Source organism: Onychomys torridus, chromosome 9, assembly GCF_903995425.1.
Source record: "Onychomys torridus chromosome 9, mOncTor1.1, whole genome shotgun sequence".
Lineage (NCBI taxonomy): Eukaryota > Metazoa > Chordata > Mammalia > Rodentia > Cricetidae > Onychomys > Onychomys torridus.
In genome coordinates, this window is record NC_050451.1 from 104,458,849 (window position 1) to 104,475,059 (window position 16,211).

Genomic DNA, 16,211 nt, shown 5'->3' on the forward strand with positions numbered 1-16,211 from the left:
TAAGCAAGCAAGGAACAGTGGAAACCATAATTATCAGAACATTTACAATAACACATTTTTTAAAAAATAAGTAAAAGCTCATCTCCCCCACCCTCTTTCTTCCCTCACTAGTTTACTGCAGTTTTACATTTCAGTTATAGGGAGTTCTTTATGGATTATCTTAGGCATTGTCTCATTGACAGCATTCCTATTCTTGCTGTTACAGCCATTTTTTAAGTCAAACAAGACACAAGCACAGCGCTGCTATGACCATTGATCTGACATTAGGGTGTACCTAGTGAACACACTAGACAAAGGGATGGGAAATGTCCACAGCCACACAGACATGAACAGTCAGATTTCATCTCACTACTCATCACTCTCTACTATTATGAACTGATGAATTACCAGGTGTGGTGGCACATGTCTGTAATCCCATGTATTCAGGAGTCTGGGGCTGGAAGATCACAAGTTCAATAACAGCTGGGCAACTTAGAGAGATGGTGCTCCCAAAGTTAAACATAAAGAGGGATGGGTATATTATATAAATAAATATATAGTAAATAAATTTAAATTACATATATACAAATATATATATGAACACACACACACACACACACACACACACACACACACACACACACACACACATATATATATATATATATATATATATATATATATATATATATGTCTGAGTTCAATCCCCAGTATTGAAAAAAAATGAAAGATAAACAAAAGTTTTAAACCCTTTCCATTAGCTCTGAAACTATGGAGATTGTGTACAGAAGAGTCCGCACTATTCAAAGTGCTGAAAAGGAAACGGTCAAACAAGAGTTCAGGATCCAACACTACTTATCCTTCAGAGATTAGAACCACTGAAAAATTAGATCAGCTAAGAAAGAGTGCTCGTCACTAAAGCGGTGGGCTCTGAAGAGTATTAAAAGAATCTTTCAGGCTGCCATGACAGAATGTAGACATTCATTCGAATCTTCATCGGAAAAAGACCAATGACGCAGTATCTATAGAGCTGAGTTCAAAGGAAACTACAAAAGCATCTTGTTGCTAATTTTCACTTCTTCATTAAGAGACATATAACTAAAGCAATAATTATAAATCTATGTTGCTTGGCATACAATGTCAAAAATGTCATTTTTTTGTGAGAGTAACATCTCAAAAGAATGGGACAGAAAGCAGCTACTTAAGAGCAAAGTTTCGCACACCATGAAATTAAGTTGGTATTAATTCCAACTAGATTGTTACAAATGAGATATTAATTACACTCCCCATGATGATTACTGAGAAAATAATTCCAAAAATATTGTAAAAGAAATGTCCATGGAATTAAAAAAATAAAATGTGTATTTAGCATGAAAAAAAAAGGTAATCATGAAGAAAGAGAAACAAAACAAGCAAAAGGCATTAAATACAAACAGAAAACTATGACCAAGTGTGTACTTTAGAAGGAGAGAATTTTTTTCAGACTATCAGGGCTTGATAAAGCAACATACACAAGGGTTACAGGAATAGAAACTTCTAAATTATCTCATTTTTTTGCCTTCATCTGCATTGTCTTCTTGAACTCAGGAATCTCCTGAGAGCAAGTACATTATCTTCTAATATTTTGCATATAGTTAAAGAGAGATGGGAAAAACGCCTTTCAAACCACTTTGTGTAAGGAAGAACAATTGTGCAGCTTCCAAACAGACCCTTCACTAATGATCACATTAGAGCATCCTGCCTAATGTCTGTGCCAGGTTAACGAGTCATTAGGAAACAGAGCAGCAGGAGGAGGGGTTGTGAGGAGGATGGAAAAGAGATGGAAGAGCTGAAGGGGAGGGTGAGGAGGGTGAGGATGCGGGTGGAGGAGGACAAACAAAGAAACTAAGTCACAAAAAGGAAAAACATCTTTTCTAGTGCCCTTTCAATAAAAACACACAGTATTATTCCAGTTCTATTTCTGATTTTTCATACATGAATCCCACACTCTAGTTAAACAACTCCTCAAGACACACACTGCTGTTTCTCACATCTCTCCACTAAACCTTTCAATGTGGTCTTAGCCCAAAGCTTGTATCTTTTAAAATAGTACACTGTCCCAATAACACATTATTATCTTTAATCTTGATGACTAGGCAATTTATTACTTGTTGAAGAATCTATTACTTAACTGAAGAAACACACTTCAGGAACAAAGATGAGAATTAAAAGAAAATGTACCATTTGCTTATTCTTCTTCTAACATTTCTAAAGATAGTAATGAGCCAGTGTTCACATATATTTGACAAAATAAGTTTTCCAGAAATGATGTAAGCTAATTAAAGTATATTGAAGGTAAATCAAAGGCGTAATGACACATGGGCAATATAATCTATCATAATCATAATCCGAAAAAATAAATACAACATAGCAGCCTGGGCACATTTATACAAGACCACCCCTCATATAAGAACTGAATATATTTTCTTCCTCAGTACTAACATAACTTCCCTAAGACTGAGAACTACATCTTACATTTACTCACTTTCATTGAATTATTCATTTAGAGAAATAAGAAAGTATTTATTAGATGCACAAGAAAGGGAAACATGGTTGTTATGATCTGTACTCACTTTAGAAATACATTACCCATAGATTCTACTCTCCCTCACACATATTCCTTTTTTAAAAAACTATAATCCTCAAGCCCCTTTTAAAAGAAAATCCTAGTATCTCAAAAATATATAATTATGATTCTTTGTTCATTTTGTATTTTAAACAAAACCAAAACAGAAAAAAATTCTAATGCCATTTTATTCTCCTCATTATGTATTTTCCCACCAGGCTTTTATCCATCAAGACTGAGCAAGGCATCCCATCATAGGGAATGGGTTGCAAAAAGCCAGCACCAGGGACACATCTTGGTCCCTCTGTCAGGGTCCTCCATAAACAGACCAAGCTACACAAATGTAAGCCACATGCAGAGCTTGGTCCCATACAGTCTCCCTAGCTGTTGGTCTAGGGTCCATGGGTTCCCATGAGCTCAGGTCAGTTGTCTCTGTGGGTTTCCTGTCATGATCTCCATTGCCTTGATCATATAATCCCTCCTCCCTCTTTTCAACTTGATTCCCAAAGCTCAGCCTAGTGCTTGGCTGTGGATCTCTGCACCTGCTTCCATTAGTAAAACTTGCTTTTTATGATGAGTATCAGGTGCTTGAAAGAAGACTGAACAGGGAGCATGGTAGCCTAGTTGAGATAAATTCCATGTTTTCCCAAAAACTTTAAGATAAAACAATTAAAGGTTGTACAAAATTTGAGGAGTTGTTTGGGACTTTTACTATGAAAAGATAAGGCACTCATAGGATCTAATGAAGGTACCAGAACTTAAAGTGTTTGATTTCTTGTTGCTTTGTTTTCAGCATCTTAAGTATCCATACCAAGGAGCTCTTGTAAGAATTTCTTCAAGATTTTTTGTCACTCACCTCTACTGAAAGTCCTCTGACTTTTCAAATTTTTCATATTATATAACTAACTATGATACATGGTTATATTTATGTTTATAACAAATTATATATGCTAGATATGTCATTGATATAAGTCTCACTCCCCCTTTGGGAGAAAAAAATTGAATTGTTTATTTAGTTCCCATAGGCTCTAATAGGTTACTAAGAAAAGATATAGCATATATTTTTTAAAACTTATATATCAACATATACTATGTGTCATGATTTTCACATCTCCTTGAAACTAAAAAATGGCCAACTTAAACCTAAAACTCAAATTTTACTTTTTCTTGCACATCATGACCTTGCTTCACTACTGTGATCATAACAATGACCTTGTCTAGATACAGCCATTTTGATTACTTTGATCTTTACAATGCACAAGAAATACTTTCATCATTGACATTGATTTGTTATGCATTTGACTTTTGATGAAATGGAAGGGTAAAGCCCTCCTTGTTCTATTAGTATGATGGCACGGCTTTACAAATTACATGTTTGTTTTCTCGTAAAATATATATGACAGTAGAGAAAGCAATTTATTCTAAAACCATAGCATAAACTCTTTTATTTTCAAAGAACTGATGTAATCAAGTTGATAAACCATGAACCAGGCTTATTTAAATGAGTTGTCTTTTGGCATATGGAGAGAATTATTTTCTGTTATGAAAATCAAACAAGCTGTTAGTGAATCACAGAAGACAAATACAGAAAATTGCCTCATGAAATCACATTTCAGGAGAAGCCATTGCCTATGGCTATGATATAAGAACCACTGGAATATTAGAAAGAAAATTGCCTCAGAAACATGAAAAACAGACTCTTATTCTCTGATCATGTTCTAAACAAATTGAGCATTAATCATATCAATCATATCAATAACATGTGAAGAACTGAAATATGAACAGTTTCTCCCAAACCACCACAACATCAAGTCTGCTCCTACTCGCAATGTTGAATTAGATGCTCTGACTGCCCCTGTCTTTGCAAGCAACTGAAAATGCTTTATAAAATATTGCTCTGATCTTTTTAAACACATTAATGAAACGACAAAAGTTTTGAGAAATATTGATACCCAACAGGAAGCAGCCCATCTCAGAAAAGCAGGTGTGGTACTAAAGTTTGTCTGTATATCAAAACGAATTTTGTTCATCAGCTGAAAGCTAGATTTTGCTTTACAAGCTATAGAAATATTTGAAGAATAATAACATCAAAATCTCACCTGGTCAGCTGGCTAGCTATAAAAACAACACTGAATGGACTTAGTAAGCTATATTTATGTATTGTTCATTTAAGTGTATATGTAACAATAATGGTTAAAGAGTAGGAGGCAATGAATTTGGGAGGGGCAGACCATGGAAGGGGTAGGAGAACTGAGAGGGGTGAAAAACCAATGACACTATATATTAATTAAATAAAAAATTATTATTTACTTTAATTTTTTTATTTTACATACCAAGCACAGTTCCTACTCCTTCTCCTCCCATTCCCCCCACTCTCCCGTACCCACCTCCATCCACACCTCAGAGAGAATAAGGCCTCTGGCACATCAAGCTGAGGTTGTACCAAGCCCCTCCCTGCTGCATCAAGGCCAAGCAAGGTATCTAACCATAGGGAAGGAGCTCCTAAAAGCCAGTTCATGCACCAGGGTTAAATCCTGGTCCCACTGCCAGAGGCCCCAGAAACAGACAAAGCCACACAGTTGTCACCCACTTTATTAGAAAAAAACTGAACTTCAGTGTCTTCTGGAAATTTGTGGCCAGAGATATATTTTCTCTCAAATTTCAGGGTACTTAATCCAGAAAGCTTAGAAATTTACAGAAATGAAAATATCTCAGCTCATATTAGAAGCAATTATAAGTTTTCAAGTATAATACAAACTGTAAAAATATTTAATATGCTTTCTCAATAACAAGACAACATCAGGAAATGAAAAAAGGAAACAGAGACTTCAAACATATGAAGAAGGACCTAGGAAGAGCAAAATATATCTGGCTGCAAAAAACTTGAGATGCTAAAGTTATCAAACTTGAATGCAATGTTTTAAGGTATATGGAGCTAAATAAATATAACAACAATGATGTAAAGAACAGGACAGCCGATATGTTTTACACAAAAGTCAACAGGAGTTATAGAAACAAAAGAGACAACAAATACTAAAATATAAAATAGACATCAAAAACTTGATAGGTGAATTAAAAGACAGATTTGAGTCATTTCAGTGAGAAAGACTACAGTGTAATTTTTAATTTAAAATAAATTCAGAGGGCATCCTGAAACAGAAACATATACTATACAAGAAACGGAGTCTGAAAACCAAAAGCTAAGTGACGAAGTCCACATAGTATCTCACTGGAGTTGCATAAAGATAAAGGGAATAGAACAAAAACATTTTTAAGTATCATCACTCAAATTTGTTTCCAGATATGTTGAATATTACATAGTTTCAGGAAGACAAATACATTTCAATATAATAAACAAAAGAGGATATACAGTCATAACACTGTAGTAAAGATGAGAAACAGAAAAAAAATTTAAAAATTCAAACAGAAAATACAGAATTGAATAATAACTAGTCAGACAATTATCAACAACAGGAACAGGAAAAATTCAGTAAACAGCATCAGCAATGGGCTGAACAAAGAAACAGTTACCCACTTCAAAACAGATGTCTTTTTAAAAAAGCTCTCAGGTTTAATATCAGTCCAGAAAGTTCCCCAACATTAAAAGTTTGGGACATAAGATTAAGCCAACAGTATCTACATGCAGATATATAAGCAATACTAAGCCGCTGTAAGTTTGTAAAGTATTAATGATATCATAAAACACAAGGAAGGGTAGTGTGTGAACTTTGAAGGTGAATGGAAGAGGAAAAATTTATCTTCTGTTATAATTTATTACTTTTAAATTTTCAGTCATGGCATCATAAATGAATATCATCTGCCTTACACTTCCATAAAAGCTTAAGTCAGTCAAAAATAATCAAAAGCATGCTAGCATAATCTAAAGATGACTACTAAAACAGCTACTTAAGAAGAGCTGAGTGTGGTTAACGGAGCACTCCCTAGAGTAGCAGACGGGACTGCTGTGAGAGTAGGTTCCAGGGATGAGAGGGGTGTGGTAAGAACGTCTACACAGACGAGTTCAAGAAAACGATTACCTTGAGAAGTGTTATAGAGTGAGATAAGGGAACAACGTAAACCTAAGAAAACACGGACAGTAATAAAGAGCTGAAACTCCCCTCCTCCTTGCCACTCATTCTTCCTCCTGTGTACATTATTTGATACTCTCTGCCAGGTGACCCATGGTTCATAAACATGTCGCTTTAGTTTTTACTGGAACAGAACCCATGTTAGAGACTACAAGACAATGGACTTGGTGTAACTGGGCTTAAAGGTGTGAGCCACCACTGCCTAGCTCTGTTCCCAGTGTGGCCTTGAACTCACAGAGATCCAGACAGATCTCTGCCTCCCAAGTGATCAGATTAAGGGTGTGTGCCATCCCCTGTCTGGCCTCTATGTTTAATCTAGTGGCTGGCTCTGTCCTCTGATCCCCAGGCAAGCTTATTAGGATACACAATATACCACCACTACAATGGTGAAATAATGGCACTTTTATTTTGAGGGTTACCTGCTGTGAAATAATGCTTTTGTACACAGATTTAATAAAACACTGATTGACCAGTATCCAGGTAGGAAGTATAGGTGGGATAAACAGACAAGGAGAATTCTGGGAAGAGGAAGGCTGAGTCAGGAGATGCCAGCCTGTCCACCAGGGAGCAGGAGTCAGGTAAAGCCATGGAAAATGTGGCAACATATAGATGAACAGAAACAGGCTGAGTTTAAGTCTAAGAGCTAGTCAGTAGTTAGCCTGGGCTAATGGCCAAGCAGTTATAATTAATATAAGCCTCTGTGTGTTTACTTGGGGGATGGGAGTGGGAGAGATTTGTTCAGACCACCAGCAGTCTGGGACACAGGGAAACTTCTACTACAGTTACCAACAGCTGTCTAATCAGGTTTAAGGAGGGAAGTCATGTCTAGTACTATAAACTTCCATGACTGCAGATGGCTTGCAAGAGCATAGACCCAAGAGCATAACCTATGACTGCCATGTCCCTAAACCAGCGGTCTGTCCTAACTGTACTCTAGATACTTATTGCTACACCTAAAAGTGAGTGTATGTCTCACTCCTCACCAAAGTTGCCTCTTTTTGCAGAAGGAGACTAGTCAAAATGCAGAGAACTGCCTTATGATGTTCAGTTTCATTATGTGTGTATATATATACATATGTATATATATAAAACACTGACTTACTCAGCAGATTATATATTTCTATTTATTCATTTATATGCATAGGAAGCAACTATGGTTAAAGAAGAGACGATCTTATGAATTTTGGAACTGAGAGTTTGTCAGACATGGGAGGAATATGAGGGAGGTAAGGGAGAAATAAATAAAGAAATGTTTTAATTAAATTTTAAAAATTAAAATTTGATAAAGAAAACAAAAATAATATTCAAATATAAATTAAAATTAATATATTTTCTGGTTTTTCAAGACAGAGTTTCTCTATGTAGACCGTGGCTGTCCTAGAACTTATGTGTAGATAAGGCTGGCCTTGAACTCAGGGGTGTGTCTGACTCTGCCTCCTGAGGGCTGAGATTAAAGGCATGTGACACCACTACTATGTCCAACTCTAAAATTAATATTTTTAAAGACTAAATTGGGAGCTAGAAGGATAGCTCAGATTAAGAGTACTTACAACTCTTGGAGAGGACCTGAGTTCAGTTGCCAGCATACACACATCTAGCAGCCCACAACTTCCTGTACCTCTAGGCCCAGAGGATCTGACTTCTTCCAGTCTCCTTCTAGAACTTACACTCATACATGCCCATACTCCTACACAGACATGCAATAAACATAATAAAAAACAAGATAATACAAGTAAAAATAATCAATTATCAAACTAAAAATTTAAATAAAGTTTAGTGCATATAATTAACTTCAAATTCAAAACAATTAAAAAGGAAACCAATCAATTAGGAGATAGGTCCAGGGACACATAACCAAATGAATCTTGAAGACAGGAAATGAAAAACGTAAGATTTATATGGGACACTGCCAAAATTTCTACTACCATGTAATTGGAGTCCCAAGTGATTAAAGGAAAGAAAAAATAAAAAATCAGTATAAAAAAGTATTTGAGTATGGAATGGCCAACCATGACAAATTTTGTTAAGGCATAGCAGTCCAGAAAGAAAATACATAACTTCAAAGAATGGACAAGAAGACTCTAAGCTAATTTTTCACTGGAGTACTAATATTTTCACTATTCACTTCTCAGCAAAAAGTAAATGTGAACCTTGTGAAAAGTTCTGGAGGCTAATAATAATAATGATGACAAAAATAATAATATCAATACTAATATAAAAACTTAAGGAACACCGGGTGGTGGTGGCACATGCCTTTAATCCCAGCACTGAGCCATAGGAAACACGGAGATGGAAATGTTAATCTAGTTTCAAGAAGAGGAAAGCAGTATGAATTCAAATAAATGGATGACATTTTATATACACTATCAAAAAATATGATATCTTTAAAAATATATAGTAAAAGAATGTAATTATGCTTACAAAAATATGCAAAATATTAAAGAGAATAATCTGAAAAGCAAACTCTATTCATAGTCAAATGATGCAATACAATGGCAATTATATTGATAATATAAAGATAATTATAGCAATTTTTTCCATTATTAATCTATATTTTTCTTTTTTTATTAAGGAATTTTTTTATAATTTTTTTCTTTATTATTGTGTGTTTTAAATTTTATACATCAGCCATGGGTTCCCCTGTCCTCCCCCCTCCTGCCCCCACCCCCACCTTCCCCCAAGCCCCTCCCCTACATTCCCATTTCCTCCAGGATCAAGGAATTTTTTTTATTCACTTTATATACCAACCATAGAGCCCCTTGTCTTCCCTCCTTCCACCCTCCAGCATTCCCCCTCCAGCCCATTCCCTATTCCCTCCTCCGACAAGGTAAGGCTTCCCATGGGGAGTCAGCAGAGCCTGGTACATTCAGTAGAGGCATGTCCAAGCACCTCCCCCTGCATCAAAGCTGTGCAAGGTGTCCCATCATAGATATTGGGCTCCAAAGAACCTGCTCATGCACCAGGATGGATCCTGATCCTACTGTCATGGGGGCCCCTTAAGCAGAATAAGCTATACAATAAGCTATATGCAGAGGGCCTAGTCCAGTGACATGGAGGCTCCACAGCTGTCAGTCCACAGTTCATGATTTCCCACTAGTTTGGTTTGGTTGTCTCTGTAGGTTTCCCCATCATGATCTTGATGCCCCTTGCTCATAGAATCCCTCTTCCCTCTCTTCGACTGGACTCCTGGAACTCAGCCTGGTGCTTGGCTGTGGATCTCTGCAACATCATTACTGGATGAAGGCTCTATGATGACAGTTAAAGTATTCACTGATCTGATTACTGGGGTAAGCCAGTTCAGGCACCTTCTATTGCTTGTAGTCTAAGGTGGGATCATCCTTGTGAATTCCTGGGACCTTCCCTAGCACCCAGTTTCTCCCTACCCCCATGATGTCTTCATTTATCATGGTATCTCTTTCCTTGCTCTCGCACTCCATCCCTGTTCCAGCTTGACCATCCCATTCCCCTATCCCCCATCCCCCACCCTCCATTGCCTCCCTCCACCCCCAGTTTACATACCATGTTTATCCTTCTGAATCTGGGTTATCTCATTCAGGATAATATTTTCTAGTTCCATCCATTTGCCTGCAAATTTCATGATGTCATTGGTTTTTTTTGTTTTGTTTTGGTTTTTTGTTTTTTTAGTGCTGAGAAGTACTCCATTGTGTATATGTACCACATTTTACTCATTCATTCTTTGGTTGAGGGACATCTAGGTTGTTTCCAGTTTCTGGCTTTTATGAATAATAGTTGAGCATTTGTCCTTGTTGTATGATTGAGCATTCTGGGTCTTAAGGAAGACTGATTCTCAATTTTTTGAGAAACCATCATACTGATTTCCAAAGTGGCTGTTGTTTTTCAAACCAACATCCTAGCTTTCAAATCAGTTGAGTGGATATGGAAAATAAACCCTACTTGAATAAAAGACTATGAATAGTCAGGATAATCTGAGAAGTAGACAAGAGTGGTCCAGAAAATTTAATCTAAAAGTGTAGTGTTTTGTTATTTATGCCAATATGGAACTAGTGACCACCTAATGAGTAGCCTAAAAATAAGCCTGCATTTCTGGTCAACGATTTCAGATCCTTTGAAAAGGACAGTCAAGAAACAAGTATTGCTGGGCAGTGGTGGCACATGCCTTTAATCCCAGGCAGGCAGATCTTTGTGAGTTCGAGGCCAGCCTGGTCTACAGAGTAAGATCCAGGAAAGGCACAAAGCTACACAGAGAAACCCTGTCTCAAAAAAAAAAAAAAAAAAAAAAAAAAGAAAAGAAAGAAAAGAAAAGAAACAAGTATCTACTAAATAATCCTTGTATATTTTGGTATATATATGAAGAGAAAGCCCTATCACACACCATCCACACATACCACCTTTTAATAAGCTGACAGTAGCAGTGATGTTCTGTAGAAAAGCAAATTCTGCCCATCAACTTAGGAAAGGAAGACTTTTAAAACAAAACTATGGTTTAGTAGACACACAGAAATGGAAAATAGAGACAGATTTGATAAACTAAGAACTCCTCTTTATTAAAAAAAATGCCATGTGGTGAAATTGGATCATAAATGGAATAAAGCAACTCACAACACATTGGCCAAAATCTATAAAGAATACCTACACATAAATAGGAAACAGACAAAATATATACCAAGGCCACATGCAGTAGCTCTTGACACCCACCACCTCATATGTTAGGAAGACTAAAGAACATCTAGAATCATTTGTTTAATGTTGGGGAAAAAGCATATTATTCTCAACAACCAACCCCCAGAAGAAAATTATAAAAAAATTTTAAAAATTTATCTTTGATATGTTCACCAGCTTAAAAAACCGAGGGAAATAAATTGAACCATTCACAAGGTGAACACAACTCACTATGACACACTGGGAAATTCACAGATATAGATAATATCTATTTTTCTTAAAGGTGGCTCAATAAGTCATTTTAATTGACATCTGACACTTATTCTATAAATATTTAAGTGCTAATCACAGATTTCTAGAAGAGTTTAAGTATCCTCCCATTATGACTAAGTGAGCATACAAGTTTCCTGATAATTTCCAAAAACGATACACTGCCTCCAAAACCTAGACAAACTATTTCATAATACCTGACATGAAGCAACTTCAGGCAACCCTAGCCCTTTGTTACCTAGTTATTGTATTCTTGACAGAGATTAGTTTATAATCAAAGTCAAGTCCTTCATTCTTGTTGTTGTCTAGTAAGTAGGCATGAATTATCATGGTGTTTAAATGTGTGTCCACAAAACGCAACAACCAGAGCTCTTTGCAGAGAGTTAATTATAACAGAGCACATCCCATGGAGATCACCTTATGACCTGCATATATAAGTTCATTTGTATGGTCTTGAGAACATTCCCTTTGCAAAGTTTCTTAGCAGTAGATACAACTAAGTGTTAATCTTGAGGTGCATTAAAACTCATATTTTTTAAATGATAAAAGTAGATGAATGGTCTTATTAAATAAGAAACACAGAGCCAAATACAGAGTTAAATGCCCAAGAGGTCAGAGCTATTATCTCAGAGTCGTGGGTTCGAGCCTCACGTTGGGTGCCATTTGTAGCTAGAGTTTTTCCCTATTCTGCTTGGCCCATGGTCAAGACAAATCTTTCTCACCCACCAGACCCGCAGCTGCTCAGACCTAACCAAGTAAACTCACAAAGACTTATATTGCTTACAAACTGTATGGCTGCAGCAGGCTTCTTGTTATCTAGTTTTTGTATCTTTAATTAACCCATTTCTATTAATCCATAAGTTGCCATGTGGCTTGTAGCTTACCGGTATCTTTACATGTTGCTTGTCATGGTGGAGGCTGGCAGTGTCTCCCTGCCTCAGCCTTTCACTTCCCAGAATTCTCTTCTCTGCTTGTCCCGCCTATACTTCCTGCATGGCCTATCAGTGTTTTATTTATTAACCAATCAGAGCAACACATTTGACATACAGAACATCCCACAGCAGATAAATTATCTTTTCTTTACTGAAGCTCAGAGGAGGCTTCATGCCAAGCCAAGCACTGTGACTTTGAAAGGTAGTATAATGCCATACCTTTCCTGTTCCCCAAATGCTTTCTTTATGACTTCTGCTATCTGAAGCTCTCATCCCACACTTCAGACCTCCGGAAATAGTGACAGTCACTTGTGGAGCAAAGACGTAACAATGTCCTTTGCTGATTAAAGATAAACATGGGATAAGAACAGAGATCACGTTACTCTATCAAAGAGGCCAGCAATGGAAGCATGGGATGCCCATGTGCTGAAGAAGCTACAGCAGGACTGAAACAGAGTGATTAGAAGGTAAATTCTACCTGTCAGATTTTATTGCCTTCCACCATCTCCTAAAGATCTTTATGAATCTCCATGCCCCAAGGGAAACAGCTACAAATGGTGCTGAAATGCAGAGAGAAGGAAAACTACAAGGGTCTTCAAGAAAAGCCCAGGCAATCACTGCCAGGCGCTGGGATTCTGATTGAGGGAAAAGAGAAATGGGTTGCATTTTCTAAAGCACTGTTTTATTGGACCTTGAAAGAAGCCTCCTCCACAGCTTGTTTTTCCTTCTCAGTCAATGTGTCTCCCTGGAAAGATCAATTTATTATTGGTTTGTTCATGTAAAACATGTGTAAGAAATAAGAAAGCCATTCAAATGGAACTTTCAACACAGTTTTTCTTTGTTAATAATTGATGCATTGAAAAATGAAATAAGCATGCAAAATTGCCTGTGTCTATGTTCTCTGGTACCCCATCAGACACTACCAAGTTCCTGTGTCAAGTGTGATGGGACTCGACGGCACCTGTGTTGGTGCTACCATAGAACTCATTTTCTTATGATTTTTTTATTGCTTTTTATGTATACAAGTATCTCATCCACATGTATGTACATCTAAGATGTGCATATCTAGTGTGCTTGGAAGTCAGAACAGGGCATTGGATGCACTGGGCCTGGAGTTACAGATGGAAGTGAACATCACATGCATCCTTGGAACTGTGCCCACATCTCTGCAGGAGAAGCCAGTGTTTGCCACTCAGTCACCTCTCCAGCCCTGCAATTATTACATTTCAAAACTAATGTTGAACATAATTATTTTAAAACAGTAAAATGTGTTCATACTAGCAAATAGTGAGTCAACTTCTCCATCTTAAAAGTTATGATGTAAGGGTAAGTTAAGTATTTTCAATGAAATTCATCATCCAAGTTACAATAGTCTTCAGTGCACACTACATTTCAAAAATTTTGTACAAAAAAGCAAATGTACAGTATCGTGTAAATGATGTTCAAACTGGCGGAGCTGCACGCTTGATACAGTTAAGCGTAACTCTCAGAGAGTCTTCTTCTATAGATAGCGTTGACCCACAACTGGTCAAGATGCGGAGAACCAGAAACTATGACATACTCAGCACTAAATGGTACATCTACATCACACCCCTCCTCCCAAGGAGGAAACAGCATTTTGGGGGGCACAAAGGGGCACATATGAACTGGCATTGACTGCATTCAAAAGATCCCCAAAAGATCAAGCCAGACAACAGAACCCCAGTATGAAGGGAGGAGGAAGTCAGGAAGTCCCACACCTAGATCAGAAATAATTAGAAATTGCCACCGGGGCAAAGACAGTCCATTTCCTTCAGCAATGTGGTCCTTACTATGCCATCTACAGTCCAGTAGATGTCCCTACACCAATGCATATACTGACAAGACAAGTGGACTCCATAGGCTTAATAATAAACAAGAGAGAGAGCTTGAAGTTGGGAGGGACATAGAATTGGGGAAGAGCTGGATAGGGTGTGGATTTGATCAAAACACATTTCATGCATGTATAAAATTCTCAATAAAGAAAATACTTTAAACTTTATATTAAAATGACAATATTTGCTATATTGGAAAGATTAAGTGAAGCAAATTATTAAAATTAAATCTACTTGATAGTTTCTGCCTTTTGAACTATACAAAAGCAGAAGGAGAACTCTGAATAACAATTACAATAGGCATTGTATTTCTGTTAGAAACAGGTATTATGTAGGCAACCCTGGAAATACAGAATCTGTAGAAAATTTGAAACTAAGTCACATCCCAGCATGGGCTTCCTCAATTTATTCCTGTGTGGTCATAAGCAAATCACTATGATCTCCTGTACTTTGATGCCAATTAAAGTGATCACATTTAACTTACAAGATTATCATGATGAATAAATAAAATACTTCATGGAAAAGACTTCAGAAAGCTCCTAACTACTGGCAAGGACTAGTAACTTTAGATACAACTGTAAAAAGCACATTCAAATTATCACATAAATGAAGGCTTATGATTAATTGGTCTGCTGTCAAATCACTGAGAATGGAAAGAGTGCCATGAGCTGTGAATGGGAGATGCCCAAGACCTCAGATTGCCCAGAGAAGACTGCGTAGCACACAATAAACATGGTGATCTCTGAGACAAAATTCTGGTTCACTAATGGTTTTGGTTATTTCAATGATTGCCTTTAACAGCCCAAAGCTATGGTCCACAATACTGTTTAATTTATATTATTATTAGTTGGTCATCTACACATTTTTTTAAAAGAAGGCTAGAGTAGGACATAAGATGTGAGGGTCTCAGGTTTGGTCAGGTGCCAAGGTGAATCACTGCCAGTTTCCTTCCTGAGTCAGGAGACAAGGAGATGCAGGGCACAGTTAAGTGAGTTGAGCAGAGGCTTCACTCCTCATTCTTAAAAGAAGTATCTCCACCGGAAGGGGAAGAGTGGCATGGCAGAATGTTTTTGCAGATAAGGAACTCTTGATTCAAATTTAAAAGGCTATTCTCAATGTTAAGGCAGAGTAGACCTAGAAATAATTTGTGGCAGCTTGTCCTTGAAGAGGAAGCCCTCATTTTTAAAATCATAAGGAAAGTAGCCACTTTTAACCATCTGACAAATATAGTCAGACTGAACCAGTTCATCAACGAGTGCTAAATGATGGACTGAAATAGCCCAAGCTTTGCTAATTCCCAATCAGCAACAGCAAAAACAAAACACACAGCAAAGTTATTCCAAATAGCATCAGAACAAAACACATCCTGCTGCAATCCTGAGTTTCTGAAATACAGACCACAGACAAAAATTTCTGTGCTGACATGAAAAGGGATGGGGATCATCTTTGATGTGCATTATATCTTATGACATGAGTTTCTTTATAGCAATTGGTAACATCAGCTATGGAGTTCTTAGCCAACAGTTCTTCTAGAGCAATAAGCTTGTCTATTTCTGTACAATTCTATGGTACAAGTAGGTTTGAAGTACAAATCCTTAGAAAATAACCGCCTTGCACTTTTGGTGGTGTAGAGAAATAATTCTTAACTGCTACTACCATTCTGCAGAACACCATAAACTCATTGGACATCCAGACATGAACTCACTATAACTCTCTCCCTGCCCTTTAAGCCATCCAGCCCCAGGTGAATTCTACAAGCATGTATTTTTTGCCTCACCTAGTCTCCTGCCTACTGATATTAATGTGGTCCTGATGTAAAGCACAGGAAAAAAAACCTCTGATT